This window comes from Engraulis encrasicolus, chromosome 3, assembly GCF_034702125.1.
Source record: "Engraulis encrasicolus isolate BLACKSEA-1 chromosome 3, IST_EnEncr_1.0, whole genome shotgun sequence".
In the NCBI taxonomy this organism is placed as follows: Eukaryota; Metazoa; Chordata; class Actinopteri; order Clupeiformes; family Engraulidae; genus Engraulis; species Engraulis encrasicolus.
This window is the reverse complement of record NC_085859.1, coordinates 21,324,312-21,340,985: the sequence shown is the minus strand read 5'-3', so window position 1 is coordinate 21,340,985 and position 16,674 is coordinate 21,324,312. Positions and strand designations below refer to the sequence as shown.

General features: G+C 40.6%; 1 long non-coding RNA gene across 1 annotated transcript; it reads left to right on the top strand.

The window, feature by feature from the left end:
* Nucleotides 1-7,212: 7,212 nt before the first annotated feature.
* LOC134445283 (uncharacterized) lies at nucleotides 7,213-7,669 on the top strand. Its single transcript, XR_010034216.1, has 3 exons — nucleotides 7,213-7,234; nucleotides 7,359-7,417; nucleotides 7,589-7,669. It is a non-coding gene; the product is annotated as an uncharacterized LOC134445283 (long non-coding RNA).
* Nucleotides 7,670-16,674: the final 9,005 nt, after the last annotated feature.

Genomic DNA, 16,674 nt, shown 5'->3' with positions numbered 1-16,674 from the left:
ATATGATGTTGCATATTTACAGACACACAGTAAAGTTCACAAAGGACTTAATTTAAAACACTATTATGGTTTATAATAATTTAGATAGTTTAAAAGTTACAAACTTCCTACCAGACTTAATGCTCCCAGTAGATTAAGCGCAATCAGAAAAGGCACCAACATCCTTGAATGCCCTTATCTTCAATGAGTAAAAAGGTATACTGTATCAAAATCCAGCAGCAAATTGTATTTATCCAAAGGAAACCCAACTCATACCATGACAATAATCTCCTTCATAGAATGACTGACTGAATCCAAATTACTCTCCTTACTTTGACTCAAAGGAGAGTACTTTGGATTCAGTCAGTCATTCTATGAAGCCTTAAAATTTATAACCAGATGCACCCCTTCTACCTGGAGAAAAGACTTAAGAGCGCTCTTTATATTTTCCCTTTTGCCGATAATCTCCTTCAATTCAGTTCCTAAACTTGGTTTAATTAATGGTGACAAGCAGCATTATACGCTAAGGCTGGGCGATATTGAAAAAAAAAACAATATCACGATATGGATTACTTTATATCACGATAACGATATATATCACGATATAGCACAATTACATATGTTGTCAGTTATTCTCTTTATTCGCTCTTTATTCTTTCATGTCGCAAAACAACCTTTCTTTAAAATGGATCTTTTTATTCTTATTTTTACAGTTGCATTAACTTATAGTGTGTATTGTGACAACATGAAATGTAATTAAATGATATTCAATTGTATAAAATTGATAAAATTACTATCACGATATAACGATATAGGAGAGGTCACGATATACACTTTTATATCACGATAACGATATATATCGTCATATTACCCAGCCCTATTATAAGTTGGTTTAATTAATGGTGACAAGCAACATTATAAGGCTGAATTATTCATTAGAAAGACAAATACTTTACATACGTACATGTGTGGATCCTGCTGTCAGTCTGGACTCCTCTGATTCACAGGCACAAAGGAAATGACTTTGGACTTTCCCATCAGTATATGTCTACTAGGTAAACCTGTTTTCAGTCCTGCATAACATTTGGCCTGGGAAACAAACATGACACCGTATGTATATTGTATGTAGTGGTATGTATGAAGAAGAATGTGAAGAGTATGTGTACAGTAATCCTGCTGCTGGCTTTGTTTTGGTTGTCTGATGGTGCTGCATATGGATGACACATGTTGTTGACAGATGACAGAAGTCACGATGGCTATCATTTTAAGGCCCGATTATTGTCTAACTTGTGCCCTTGTGCTTTGAGTTTGTCCCGCATGCTGGTACACCTGTCATGCAACATTACGGCATTTCGACTCATCAGTTTTCTCTGTTCCCATAGATGTAAATATGTTATTTGATACATTTGATCCAAATCATAGAGGTAGAAAATAACACTAGAGAGGACACAGCAATTTGCGACAGCACTGGGAAATGGCAGATGGAGCTTCCCAACTTCCGTAGGTAGTGTAGGTACCTTCAGGCAATGTAAGTCAATGGAGAACACGCCCACCCCTGTCAAAAAATTGACTAAAACTGTATGAATATGAAGTAGCACATTAATCAAAGACCAGATTTGAAATGTCAGGCTAAATATCTACTTAACCCTTATGTTGTGTTCGGGTCATTTTTGACCCGTTTTCAAGTTTTAGTGTGAAAAAAACACACTTTCCTTTATTTTCTTGGAATGAGGCTTCATCTAATCCTCAGTCACAATCATTTCAACACAAAATAAAAAAAAATGTTTAATCATTTTAGTACATTTTAAAGGTCTAAAAAAAAAAAAGTTACATCTGTGGTGTTTGGGTCAAAATTGACCCGGCATAGATTTTTGGTTGTTGTAAGCATTTCTGAAAAGCCGTTGGTTGCCCTTTGTCTTCAGTTTGGTGTTTTATGGTGAGGAAAATATATTTCTTGCCTGAAAAAAAAATTGCCAGCTTTTTCACATTACAAATCCAATATGGCCGCCGGACAGTCCCATACACTACAATACGTCATATCTCCTGTTGTGAAAGGAGTACAGATGTATTTCTGGTGTCTACTCATATGTTTTCATGGTCAGGGAATCCATTTCTGCATTATATAATGAGATTTTTTGCACATTTGTTTGCAAAATACATTTTTGCACATTATTTTTTCCAAAAAACGTATCAAAAACTCATAATGGCACCCAAACATGTAGAACTGGTCTTATACTTTCCATAAAGTTGATGTGGCAATGACATAATGGTCCATGTTCATGGCATAGGGGATTCAGATGAATAGTGTGACTTTTTTCATGTTCATTGAGGTGCTCATTTCCAATATATTTGCATTAGATTGGTGGAATAGCTGTGACTCGGACAGAATTGTTATTTTGTATATTTACCACACTAAGATCAAAAAAATATTGAAAAACACCAAGTCAACATATTTAAACATTGATTTTATGCACTGAAAAACTAATTTAGTTGCCATTTGGTCTTTATCCTGCTATAAATCTCTTTGGTGGGTTTGGACCCGAACCTTACAAATGCCACTATTGATGATATTTTTTGATATTAGAGAAAAACTAATAAAATAAATTTGGGGGTTGTTGTACTCTCATATCAGCTGTAATACATGGACAACATAATCACTAATTGTATCACTTTAGGAGGTATTAATAGTGAATGTATGCAGATTTTGATAGTTTTGGTCATCAAAAACGATTTGCATAATGTAAGATAAAAGACCTGTTAAGTCAAAAAGATGAATACATAAAGTAATATCTCCATGGATATGAATACATACCAAGTTAACCATGAGATGAAAAACAAAATTTGATGATAACTAGTGTTTTTAGATATTTTATGGCTGAGTTTTGTTATCACGGGTCAAAAATGACCCGAACACCACAGGTGTATGCAGCTTATGAACACAACACAGGGGTTAAATCATACACTGTAAACCCAGACATCAAATGTACTTACCAAGACTAATTAAAGTGCACTAAAAAATAGAAGTTAGATGGCATTTCTGAAGAATGCTGAGTATTGACAACTTATTTGAGGAAATAGTTGTTCAGATGAGTATGTTTTAGTTGAATGGATTAAATTCACAAGTTTTGGTTATGACCCCGCCTCTTTTTCTTCAGGCTGCACCAACTGGGGTCTACCCAGATGTAGGCACAGTAGAATGCATTCCTGCAGTGTGTTTCAGATCGTTTCCAATTTCAACTGACAATATGGGCCACGCTGCAGACAATGTTCAAGAAGTCGGTGAAATTAAAGACCTATGTAAGGTAAGTTTATTGTTTTAGTCCCATGTCATTTCTTTCATAATTTCAATTTCAAGTGATAGCAAAACCGTTGTATTGTTTATGGTTGCTTTAGTGATTTGAAATGACTTACTACATACTATATACAGTTATGATAGGTCCCACTGCCACTTCACAACTATGTTCAGTTCATTTGGAGCTTAGTTTCTTGTTAGAAATGGACTCTTTTATAAATGTAACTACGTTTTTAAGTGTATAACATGTCCTGTTCGAGTTACATCAGTGGCATCTGAAGTTAACACCAGCAGTCTGGTTTACTAATGCCGTTAGCATTATGCTAACGGTTAGCGTTATGCTAACGGGTTAACAACAAGAATCATGGTTTGTTTGCAAGTTGTCTGCTTCATTGGGTGCTTGGTTTATTGTACAAACGAACTCTGTTTCATTATGAATTCGTTTTGATGTAAGTTTAGCCATAACCTTTCCAGTTAATATCACACTGTATGGCATCTAACACCAGAGGAAAGAACTAGCTGTATACTTTTCTCTGCTTTAAAATGTCGTTAGCATACATGCTAACGTGCTAGCAACAAATGTTACTTTGATGAAGCTAGCGTTGTTTGGATATACTGTACATTAATGATACACCCATGTTGCCCTTTTCATGTTCATGGAAATAAGCCTGTCACGATATACGATAAGTCAATAAATCGGACGATAACTTTTTACAAGAACGATCACTTTTCTGGCCCCGATAGGTAACGATAAGTTATTTGCGTGATGTTTTGTTTTCCCTCTCTCCCTCTCTCTACCGTAGCCGTAAGACTACTGATGGCGCGTTATAGGCCAACGCAGCGCAATGACGCTTAAATGGTGGTGTTATTTTAAGTTTCAGTGCAGTTCTGGTTGGAAAAAAGTGCATTGATCTGGCTACTTGCGTCTTTGAAATAGAACGCTGGTGTTCCCGCGCGTCGCTTATAAGCCTCGACAAAGAATCAGCGCTAGAGACTAGGAGCGCAATATTCTTCCAGTCTCAGTCAGCGCATCTGCAACGTTCCTCAGAGAGGGGAATGATGTAAATGCAATGAATGATGCAAATGTTCATTTTGAAACATGCGCAGCAACCCAATATCCACGACGAAGACGTGTTTGTGCAAACATGAAATAGTGGTGCTGTCGCGACAAACTTGCTCTGAGGCTGTTATTTTAAACCTCGCTGAGTTTCCACTATCATTTCAATGCGCCTCCTACCCCGACGTTCGTTGTCTGTTCTTTTTGTGATTTTCGCTATATTTCTTGTTTATTTAAACCTAACAATATGAGTAGGCAGTCCGCAAGCAAATCATGAAGATAAGATTTTAGGATTTAAATCTGTCACACCAGGAGAATGCGACGGTTGAGCGCGCTACAGGGGAAACAGAGGCATGGCGACTCATAACTCATAAGAATCAATGTATGGGCGTTCATAAAGGACTTTAAAGTGCACAGAATTGCAACTTGTTCCAGTCGAGAGTATCAGAGGGAGAGAGAGAGAGAGAGAGAGAGAGAGAGAGAGAGAGAGAGAGAGAGCTGGAACTTGTGCATCTGTTCATGCTCTTTTGCTTTTTGCTGATGTTGAAATGCCTTTAACAGGGCTGATTTGGGTTTTGACTGACAATTAGCTAGTAACAACGTGCATTTGTTTGAAATAAGCTGTCTAAGTAATAATTTGTGAATTAACAATACCCCACCAGTAGGTTATTTTACATCACACCATGGATAGGCCTATAAGCCATTCAGTGTGCTTAGAAAAAGAGAAAGATAAATAACAGAAAATATTAAAGAAAGACTATATAACTTACCTTAATAATAAATACAAAAAAGCCCATTTAGAGCCTATTGTGCTCCATGAGGATGTATTTAAAAACATATATATATCCCCCGCCGTGATGCTTTAAAAATGTGAAGGGGTGTAGTCACATTTTTATTGCAATTTTACATCATTATATTGTTTGACACATTTCTTCTTGGAGCAGGCGTCAATCTTAATTATTTAAACCTCTGAGTCTGTTGGCCCAAATGTTACATTCAATGTTTCAAGAAGGAGGCCGCACCTTGCATAGCAGTGCTTTTTATTGCACATTATATTGTTTAAAAATGGCGAGAGAGACAATATTATCGATTATCGCAATAATTTCTTGTTATCGTTATCGTCTGGCAAAAATTGTTATCGTGACAGGCCTACATGGAAAAGAGGGTTGTCAAGGAAGCATGTTTTGAACTTGTGTGTGTGTGTGTGCTGTTTAAGCTTTTGTTCTTATGGTAAGCATGTTCTTTGCAAATCAGGAACATTGCGGGAGTCATCCCTATGTTCCCCGGGTCCTATGTTCCCCGGGTCCTATGTTCCCCTCTACCGCTGCTTCCAAGTAGACTGCTGCCGCATGGCAAAGCGCAGGTTGTTGTTGCACCTCTGACAGGTTAGGTTTAGGGATTGTTTTGGTCAGGGCACAAATTTACAACTCAGAAACATTGCATTTTTGACAGGTTTAGGGATGGTTTTGGGAAGGGCACAATTTGAAAACTCGGAAACATATAATGCGGGGAACATAGAACCCCTTTTTAGAAATAGGGTCCTATCCTATGTTCCCCATTCCCATACAATGACAGGGGAACATAATGCGGGGAACATAGAACCCTTTTTTAGAAGTAGGGTCCTATGTTCCCCATTCCCGTACAAAGACAGGGGAACATAAGACCCGGGGAACATAGGTACGCTCCCATTATTGTGTGTACATCTCTGAGATAAATCAAAAGTTAGAAGTGAGGTAGGCTACTGGGTGGGTTTAAGTTTAACATTTGTATGTGTGTGTTTTAAATGTCAGTCTGTTTCACACTGTTTATCAGAGATGAATAGTCTAATGTTTATGTTGTGTTATATTTTTCTTTGCAGTTGAGAGGATAGCCAGGGTGGAGCTGTCTTGTTACTGAACGCGACCCCCATGTCTGAAAGTAAGTTGGAAATAGTCGGTTTCTGAAGGTGAGCAAACTTGAATTGAAGGAATTTCCACAAAATGTAAGTTATGCATTTTTAAATGTCAAAAATCTTTTTTTAAAGTTTCATATCTTATCCTGAGCCCCATAGTGTTAATGTTGTGTGTTATTCTCTCTTTCTCAGCAAAGAACATGGCCAGGACTCCTTGCTGATAGATGGTAGCCAGATAGAGTTGGTAGAGGTGAGTAAAATCTTACAAATCTACACAAAGTGAACCTGTCAAAGATAAAACAATATGTGTATCTCACAGTGTTAATCAGAGCTGCATGTTATGTGTTTTATTTTGTTTTTCAGCCGAGAAGATGGCCAGGATTGCTGCTGGACGGACGCTGTCTAGTTACATTGATCCCCCTTGTAGGACTGTGTCGGAAAGTGCTGAGAAAGACCAACGTTTTTTAAAAGTGAGCAAACGTTCATACATTTACGCCAGGGATATCAAACTAAGGCCCAGGGGTCAAAACTGTCAGAGTCCTTTTATTCGGCCTGCGAGATCATTTGAAATGTGTATTACAGTTGGCCCACATGCACCATTAATACATAGTGTAATAAGACTTGAAATTTGGTGTGCCAATAATTTGCACATAGGTGAAATGACGTCTGAACAATCGTTTCCAATAATAAAATGCAAAAGTCAAAAATTGTTGTTTACACCGTTTGGCAAATAGACCCTTCATATGAAGGCAAAGTGAATTATGATGGGAATCTGTTTATGAAATTTAAATTAGTATTAACTGTGGGTATGCACAATTTTAGTTCAACTTAAAACAATCTGTGTATCTCACAGTGTTAATCAGAGATGCAGTCATGTTTGTTGTGATTATTCTGTTTTTCACAGAGGATGGCCAGGATTCCTTGCTGCTGGATGGAAGCGGTCTAGTTGCAGTACATTAAGCCCCCTTGCAGGACCATGTTGGAAAATGCAGAGAAAGACCAACAGCTTCTAAAGGTGAGCAGATGTTAAATCTACACAAAATGTATGTGTGTTTCAAAGATCTAACAGTCTGAATCACACTCTGTTAGTCAGAACTGCATAGTTATGGTTATGTTGTGTGTTAACCTCTCCTTTGCAGCTGAGAAGATGGCCAGGGACTCTTTGCTGCTGGATGGAAGCTGTCTAGAGCTGCTAGAGGTCAGTAAAATATGATAAATCTGTACAAAATGTTTGTCAAATATTATTTTAATCAGATCCATTTATGTTAATGTTGTGTATTATTGTGTTTTGCATGGTATGTGTTTCAAATGTGTTACAAGAATCTGACAGCCCACCTAACAAAACTTTTTTTTCCCCCACTTCCCTTAGTGTCACTCTGGTTGCCACCTTCTCCCATAAGGACACGTTGACTGAGGGAGATATTGAGCCCTGCCCTGACTCTCCACACAACCAAGGAGAGTGCCAGTAGCACACACACACACACACACACACACACACACACACACACACACACACACACACACACACACACACACACACACAGCTTCTATGGATGGCAAGGTGTCCCTCACGCAACTCCAACCATACTTGTAGGCCTGTATCTTCATTAAAACTAAAATTAGAGATGTCCAAATCTCCTTTTAAATTCTTTCAAATTCACGCTTTTGAAAACAGGGTGTGACACCCACACTTTAGACTGTCTCATCTCCACAACCACACAGACATGAAAACAGGCCAGGGGTGAGAAACGTGTGCCATCCAATCAATCACTAGTTCAATGTCAATTCAATGCGCTACAAACATGCAGCATCACAGCGCAGTGGAGCTCTTTAAACACCTTTTTTTAAATGTTCATTCATTATAGAGACACGAGCCACATCTGAAACTATTCCCACAATTCATTATTTAATTTTTGCACATGTTGGTCTTCCAGCCCAAAAATACTCAAATATGAACTCAACTCAACTCAAAACCTCAAATATTTCAATGTTCAAGTTATGGTAAGGAATCTCTTTGCCATAATTACTGACATGATTCATTTGCATTGAAATCTATTTGCCATAATTACTGCCATGATGCATTTGCATTGAAAAGACATTCCTAACCAAAACTTGAACATTAAAATGTAGCTTAGAAAGTACAAAACTGTTGGAATAGTTTCAGATGAAGCTCATGTATCTATAATGAATGAACATTTAACATTCTTGATAAAATTGTGGAAATAAAACAACTTTTACATGATATTCTTATTATATGGGCAGCACCTGTACATATCTCGTTTTGAACAAAACTTAAAGTTACCTGTTTGCAGAGTAAAAATGGTTTCAGCCAGTTAAGTTCTTTGCATTGTGTGCTGAACGTTATTATTGCCACAGTTTTGTGTGTGTGTATATACATATTTCAGTGAAATGAGCAGTGTCCACTCCAATGAACAAAAGTGGATTCTTTTTTTGTTGTTGTATTTGTTTTGTGTTTTTTTTCCCTTAACCAAAATTCACTGAAAAACCAGATTGCCAAGCTTGTCTTTTATTTTGCTCAAAATATTACAATAAAAAATGTTTTGATATTTGAATATTCTGTTGTTCTTCTACTTATCTAGCTAATTGGTTACAATTTTGTGAATGTAACTTCATATTTCATGTGAAATAACTATACGAAACATTTGATATTACAGAAGACTTTCAGTTTGATCAACTTAAAATTTAGTACATTTAACTGCAAATTTTAAATAAAATAATTATTCATAACAGTTAATCTTACGAATGATGGTAAGTTTGATCGACTGGGAATTTAGTACATTAAACTGGGAATTTTGCATACAATAACTATAGATAACAGTTACTACTGTGGAAGATGGTAGGTTTAATCAATTTGGACTTAAGTACATTTAACTTAAACTTTTACATATAATGAGTATACACAACAGTTGAGGTCACAAAAGATTGTAAGTTTAATCATTAATAATTACTTAGTTTTTCTAGGGCAACCACTTTTCTGGGTTTTTGTAAGTAAACTCAACTTATAAGGTTTTACAGTGTATGAGTCGATAAAATCAATTAAATGGTTAAAAATCAAATAATATCTTTTTTTGAACATAGTTAGCAACACACTTCAACTATTGTCCTTGTATAGTGTGTAGATAGACATTTTCACATGATTTAAGGGACACTCCACCCATTTTGCATTAGGCTTTCCATTGCTAGACACCCAGTCATACTTTTGAATGGTCTTGCAAAAATCTCTCAATTCCCCCTGAGATAGGAGAAATCCGCATTCATCTCTTAACACTTCCTCCGTCAATGATGTAAAAATCGTCATTTTGCATCATTGACGGAGGAAGTGTAAGAGAGGTGGATTTCTGTTGAGACTACAAGCCTTTTTCCCACCTTTTCAACCCCGCCCATAGGGGGTTGGACCTAATGCTCTAACAGACCTATCACAGATCAGTGTCCCAGTGCTTTTGAAATCACTGGCATTGGGTCTTTCTCAAAACCTAGGCCAGTGTCCTTCCAAGTGTATCAGCCTAATTAGTCATGCCCAGTGATTGGATACCCTATATTAGTCATACCCAGTGATTGGATATTCTGTAGAGTTCACCAAAAAGTATCCAATCACTGGGCGTGACTAATTAGGCTGATACACTTGGAAGGACACTGGCCTTGCATTTGAGAAAGACCCATTGAGTCTCCAGTAAGCAGTGTTGCCAGATTGGGCTGTTTCCCACCCAATTGGGCTGCTTGGGATGGCCGTCTGCGGGTAAAAATGGCATTTTACAGGAAAACTCGCCCAATCTTTCCCATCGACATCAATAGAATTGGGCGGGATTTAGTGCTTCCAGGCGGGTTTTGAGCATTTTTTGGGCTGGAAATCATCAGCCTCATCTGGCAACACTGCCAGTACGTCACTGGCCTAGCTGGAAAGTAGAAGCTGGAGCACTGCAGCTTAGTTTTCAAGACTTTATTTTGTGCACACACCCGACCCGACCAACGCTTCGGTGTTGCTACACCTTCTTCAGAGTCAAATGATAGCAAGAGTGAGACACACATTTCAAGACTTGACATTCACAGGTGATCCCACTTGGTTTGGCTAAATTGGTCTCATCTCATTAAGCGCGTTCATGATGGCGTTTTTTCGACCAGGTTGAAAATTTGCTAGGCAGCGAGCATGCTCACTGTGTCCGCGTGAAGCATCCTGGTTAGAATTGCCGTTCACGACGCAGTTGAAGGGAGTGACCTCTGCTTGGCAGTCGTGACACATGGCGTTGAACCATCGCGGGAACAAAAGTTTTGTCAAGCAGCCACGCAGTACCAAAAACCAACTGCTGGGCAGAAGACCTCCTCCATGATGTGAGGAAAATGCCGTGATTGGTGTTCATAGCTCATGTGATTCATGTGTGTGTAGTAGAACGTGCTTCATTTTCTACATGCTGAAATGCATTTCATGCTCAAATGCAGCATACTCAGAGTGATATCATCCATATGTATGGTCGCACAACCCTCTTACAACAGTAAAAAAAAGAGAAACAAACCACAATGTTGTCAGATGCTCCATCTTCGCACGTTAGTAGTGTATGCCGTTGATTGCAAAAGCAGTACTATTCCGTGTTCTGCCTGCTTGATGGTTAGAGTAGTGGTTGCGCGCCTGACTTCCATTCGTGATGTCCCCGGTTCGAAACTGCATTGAATCACAGGAAGTCTTTAGTTGCTGATGGTTAATGTGGAAACAGACCTGTTGCAAGTGACTTATTTTATCTTTTATGTATGAAAGTGCACGAAACAGAGTGGCCTTTGTGGTTGGCGCGCCATGGTAAAGCTAAACATTGAACACCTGGGATTCAATCCTCGCAGGATGGGTTTGCTCTGTTATGTCATTTTAAAACTGTCCTATCTGAATGACGACTTTGGTCCGAAAACACAAAATGAAAAGCCTAAAGTGAGTACTAATTAACTGAATTATTACATGGAACTGAAGCCAAATCATCACAAATTTGACCAAGAATCGAATCTTGTTTCACCGAGTGGTAACCTGTGTCTCTACCTCAAGACCATACGATGTCTCTACAAGTGCCGGAGAGAGTCTCGGATTTTACAAGCATGTGCCAACGTCGGTAAGCGCGTCATGGAACATGCGTCAAGCGCGTCAACAGAAACGTTGGTCGCGTGTGTGCACAAAATAAAGTCTTGAAAACTAAGCTGCTGTGTGCTCCAGCTTCTCCTTTCCAGTGATGTCTGTCCCACTGTGATGCACCTGCAAGCAGGGTTGCCAGATGAGGCTGATGATTTCCAGCCCAAAAAATGCTCAAAACCAGCCTAGAAGCTCAAAATCCCGCCCAATTCTATTGATTTCCATGGCTAAAATTGGGCGGGTTTTTCTGCTAAATGCCATGTTTAGCCACACACGACCATCCTAAAGGTACCGGTATGCTTGCTGCGAGTTGTAAATTACGCGCGTCACCGCGAGCAACCGACAGCACATGCTTGCTTGCAAGTATGATCACAAATGTTTGAAATTGCGGACAAACTCGAGACGCTCTTAAAAGTTGCTGCCATTGTCGTTTTCATATCAAGCACACGCGTGGAACTGCGCGGTCTATCTTAGATCGCCCCAGCGAGTTTGAAGATATTGCACCTGGCGCACGCTTTTGGCTGCCGTGTCCAACGCGCGCGAAATCGACATTAAATACGCATGTTAACGCGTTCATGAACGAATCGTGCACGCGCTCGCGTATCTTGCAGCAAGCATACCGGCACCTTAAGCAGCCCAATTGGGCGGGAAACAGCCCATTCTGGCAACACTGCCTGCAAGCTGAGGGAGGGTATGATAGCCTGACGAGTCAGACGTTTCGGATTAAAGTCTGGCTTCTCGCCAGGCTAGGGGTATAATGCATACTGCCGTGCAATACTAGAACGCAGTAACTCAAAATGGTCGAGAAAAAAAATTATATCCGAAATCGGTTCTAAACTACCTCATTTGTCTTGTGTCCAAAAATGGTGGTCCAACACCGTCCCGTTTTGGAGAAAACTAATAAAAGTGCAAAAATGACCCAAAAAAGGTTAAACAAAAACGCAGTAAGTCGGCGAGTTACTGCTGCACGTTCCAATGGGACTGGTTTGGGAGTAGACAGTAATACAAGCTAAGAACGCAGTAACTCCTGCAGTAACTCCATTTTGTGGCAGTAATACCAGCCAAGAACGCAGTAACTCTGTTTTTTGTGGCAAAAAGACACATAAATGTTGTTGTTTTTGGGGGGGGGGGTGGGGGGGGGGGGGGGGGGGGGGATGGAGGGGGGGGGGGGGGGGGGGGAGGGCCGCGCGGGGGGGGGGGGGGGGGGGGGGGGGGGGGGGGGGGGGGGGGGGGGGGGGGGGGGGTTGTGTGCATTAAATTTCTATCCTAAACAAGCGTTACCAGGAAGTGTCACCACCAATTTACCGACATAACAGTTGTCGCGCCATATGGAAAACTTTGAAGCCTTTTTTCTCAGTTTGCCGTTTTCAGAGTTACTGCGTTCTAAGATTGTAGGGCAGCATAGAGTCCCAAATAACTGGGTGTGGCCTGTGGAACTTGAGCATTGCAGTGCATCATGGGGATTGGTGTCACAAATCCACAAGCACTAAAAAGTCATTTTCTGCCTTTTCTTGGCCAAGAAGGCACCAAATTAGAAATGTATGCTACTATTCTACTATAAATATGACCCACTTTCAGTAACATATTCATGTCTCCACCGGTGGAATGCCCCTTTAACAATATGGATGACCTGCTAAAGACATGTTAAAGTGATTCAGATGCATACTTCATGGGCTACAGAGCTTACTCGCTGCTAGGGTAGCCATCGGTCCGTTTTTACGACCTGTTCACGACATCCGTGTGTCCCTCTCTTTGTCTTTCCTTTCCTCCTAGCCTTTTGCTTATGGCCTCGAGCTGCGAGGCAACGTCATCGACGCAAACTAGACCTTGATAGTCGGTCGCGTTTCCGATATCTGCGGCCGCCATGTTACTCCAGATATAACCTCTCGCCCAGCGAATTAACTGTATTGCTGTCACCTTGTGTCGGGGAAATCTCCATGCAATAGCCATATATGAAGTTCATTAACTGACTGTATGAAAGTTAAATAATATAATATAATAATAAATTTTATTTTTGAGCGCCTTTCAAGATACCCAAGGACACTTTACAATCAAAACAAATACATAACAGTAGGGAAAGTAAAACAAAGCTTCAGTGAATTAACAATAGGAGAGTAATTAAAATGCAAAAATAAAATAGAAATAAAAGTACAATAAAGATAAATGTTTTCAAGTAAGAAAAAGAAGTAGAATGCATTTGAAAATAAAATAAAATGAGGGAAAAAAAATAAAAAAAAATAGTATGTAAAATTAAAAATAAACTGATGATTAAAATAAAGTGGAAGTGCCTGTCACTGAAGTGGAAAAGCAGAAATGAAAAGGTGTGTCTTCAGCTTAGATTTAAAAGTAGATAGTGTGGAACACTGACGAAGAGACAGTGGGAGTGAGTTCCAAAGTTTGGGGCCAACAACACTAAATGCCCTGTCGCCCATGGTGCGCAGGTGTGTGGAGGGAACTGTAAGGAGGAGTGAGTCAGTGGAGCGTAGTGTGCGGGTGGGATTGTATGGGGTGAGGAGACTTGTGATGTAGGAGGGTGCAAGGTTGTGCTGGGCCTTGTATACAAGGAGGAGAATTTTGAAATGGATACGTGAATGGATAGGAAGCCAGTGTAATTGATAGAGGATAGGGGTAATGTGATGCCAGGGTCTGGTGTGTGTGAGTAATCTAGCTGCTGAGTTCTGAATGTATTGTAGACGGTTTATCAATTTAGTAGGGAGACCAGTGAGTAGGGCATTGCAATAATCTAATCTGGAGGTTACGAAAGCGTGGATGAGGGTCTCAGCAGAGGTAGGGGTAAGAGAAGGGCGGAGTCTGGAGATGGTTTTAAGGTGGAAAAATGCAGTTTTGGTGAGGTGTTTGATATGGGATTCAAAGGAGAGCGAAGAGTCGATGATGACGCCCAGATTTCTTACTTCAGAGGAAGTGGAGGTGAAATAGTCAGGGATAGAGAACTGAGAAAGGTTTATCTTTTTAAGTAATGATGGAGTGGCGATGATGATGGCTTCGGTTTTGTTTTGATTAAGTTTAAGAAAATTTTGGGTCATCCAATTACTAATTTCATTTAGGCAGGTTGTTAAGTTAGCGAGGGGGAGTGGATGGGAGGGTTTGGTGTGAATGTAAATTTGGGTGTCATCTGCATAACAATGAAAATTTAGACCATGTTTTCGGAGTATGTTACCAAGGGGAAGAATATAAATGATGAAGAGTAGGGGGCCTAGAACTGAGCCTTGAGGAACACCATGTGTGAGGACTGAATTTGGAGACCGGAAATCACCAATAGAGACAAACTGCTCTCTTCCAGTTAGATAGGACCTGAACCAGGAGAGTGCAGTACCAGTGATGCCCAATAGGGTTTCCAGCCTTGTGAGAAGGACGTTGTGGCAGACTGTGTCAAAAGCAGCTGTTAAATCAAGTAGCAGGAGGATACTGAAATGGCCTGAATCCGCAGCTAACAAAAGGTCGTTTACGACCTTGACTAGGTCACCTTAAATACCTTAAATAAGGCAACTATATTATTGCCTACTGTCTGTTTCCTATTTTTTCCTGCACTGTTGGCAACGCATTGGCCTAGTGCAATTAAGTTTGTCCGCTAAATGCCTTTACAACGATACGAGGGTTCTCACAACTTTACAAACAGGGCAAAGAAACGTCTTTCTGCACGGGCGCTGTCTGTATTTTGAGCTCGTGTTGTTGGTTATCCAGCGTCTGCATGAAAAAAAGGTTGACAAAAGCGGTTTGCCTCCCTTAAAACACCGCTGATAATACTTCTGACCAACTTTGAAGAAAGTAAATCAAATTAATGGTTGGCTATTAGGCCTAGGCTACGAATGCACGACTACCCAAAATACATTTAAAAAATAATAATAATATGAAATAGCCTGCAGACAACAACGGAAGGATTTGTCTATCGTAACCTGCCGTCTGATACAATATTAAGTTAGTGGTGATGACTCCTTTATCGGAGTGAGGTAATGCAATGCGAAAATCCTTCCCCCAAAAAATATTGTTTTACAAGTAAAACTGTTGTTGGCAGCTGAGTTGTCTGAGGTAAGATGGCAGCGCTGTTCCCTGATTTCTGCCTACAGTTTAGAATGCCAACTTCACAATTTTCTCCACGGAGGCGGGGATTCGGCAAGTCGAAGCAATGGGTGCGCGCGAGGACGCTAGGTTAGAAAGTTAAGGGGCGGGGTTGTCCGGCCGAAGTCCGGACAGCTGGTCACCCTACCCGCTGCCCATCAGATGCTTCCATCAGTTCTGCTGACACAGTGATTATATCACCACCACCATCATCATCATCATCATCATCATCATCATCATCCAGAGCACAGGACTGGCCGGAGTTTTTCAGTATTCCAGTTTTTTCAGTTGATGTGGAGTTTAGGCGGAGACAGGCTAAGGGCCAAAACATACCAAGGCGGAACGGAACGGTCGCTGGACGAACGAGGTCTTCTGCTTAGTTTTGGCCGGCGTGCTTTTCTCTGCCTTGCATACTGACAGCGTCGGCGTGCGCGGCTAGTCCTGTTCAAAACCCTCCCCACAGCAAAAGCTAGCATGCTACTTTGCCATTCATTTGAATGAGACACCGCCGGTCGCCTGCGTGAAAAATTAAAGTAGGCCTACTAACGTCAGTTCTGGCCAGGCCATGGTAGTCAAGAAGCTTGCCGCCCTCCCCTTCATCTAATTAATTCCTAATTGATCCAGGTGCATTCCCTCAGCTGATAATCTTTCTTCCCTAGCGATTGGCCACACGGCTTCGGCACGCCTTTTAAATTCTATCCACTTCCTCTCAACTGTATGCTGCTCGGTTTTTGCTACCCACCACCTCCCCTGCTCCACCTTGTCGTGTATGATGTGACATGTTCTCTTGTCACGTCGCTTGGCTCTGTTCATGGGGGGTTATCTCTCGCCCTGTCCTGCTGGGGTGAGAATTCCCTAAACTGCTGCTGCCCCCTGACTAAATGCTTTTCCATGCTGCTCATGGAAATAGGGGGGTTCCTCCGAACAGAGCTATACCGCCAAATGTAATTCATAATTTCAATAAAAGAAATTTCATTTATATTCTTCTCTTGTGTTTCTTGACTGAAATGGTTCTGACAGAAATACGCTCGAGTTCTATTTTCCAAATGCAGCGCGGTGCAGAGCCGGCTCCCACGCCGCTGACGCTCGACTACCGCCGGTTGGTGTGTAAGGACAGATGTTTCAATGTATTTTCACCGATGCCGGTAAAAAATGCTGCCGTTCCGCGACGCTTTTACCGCCCTGGTGTGTAAGACCCCTAACCTGGCTTATCTGAAGCAGGGCTTTGAACCGTTCTTTTTTTCCAAACGTTC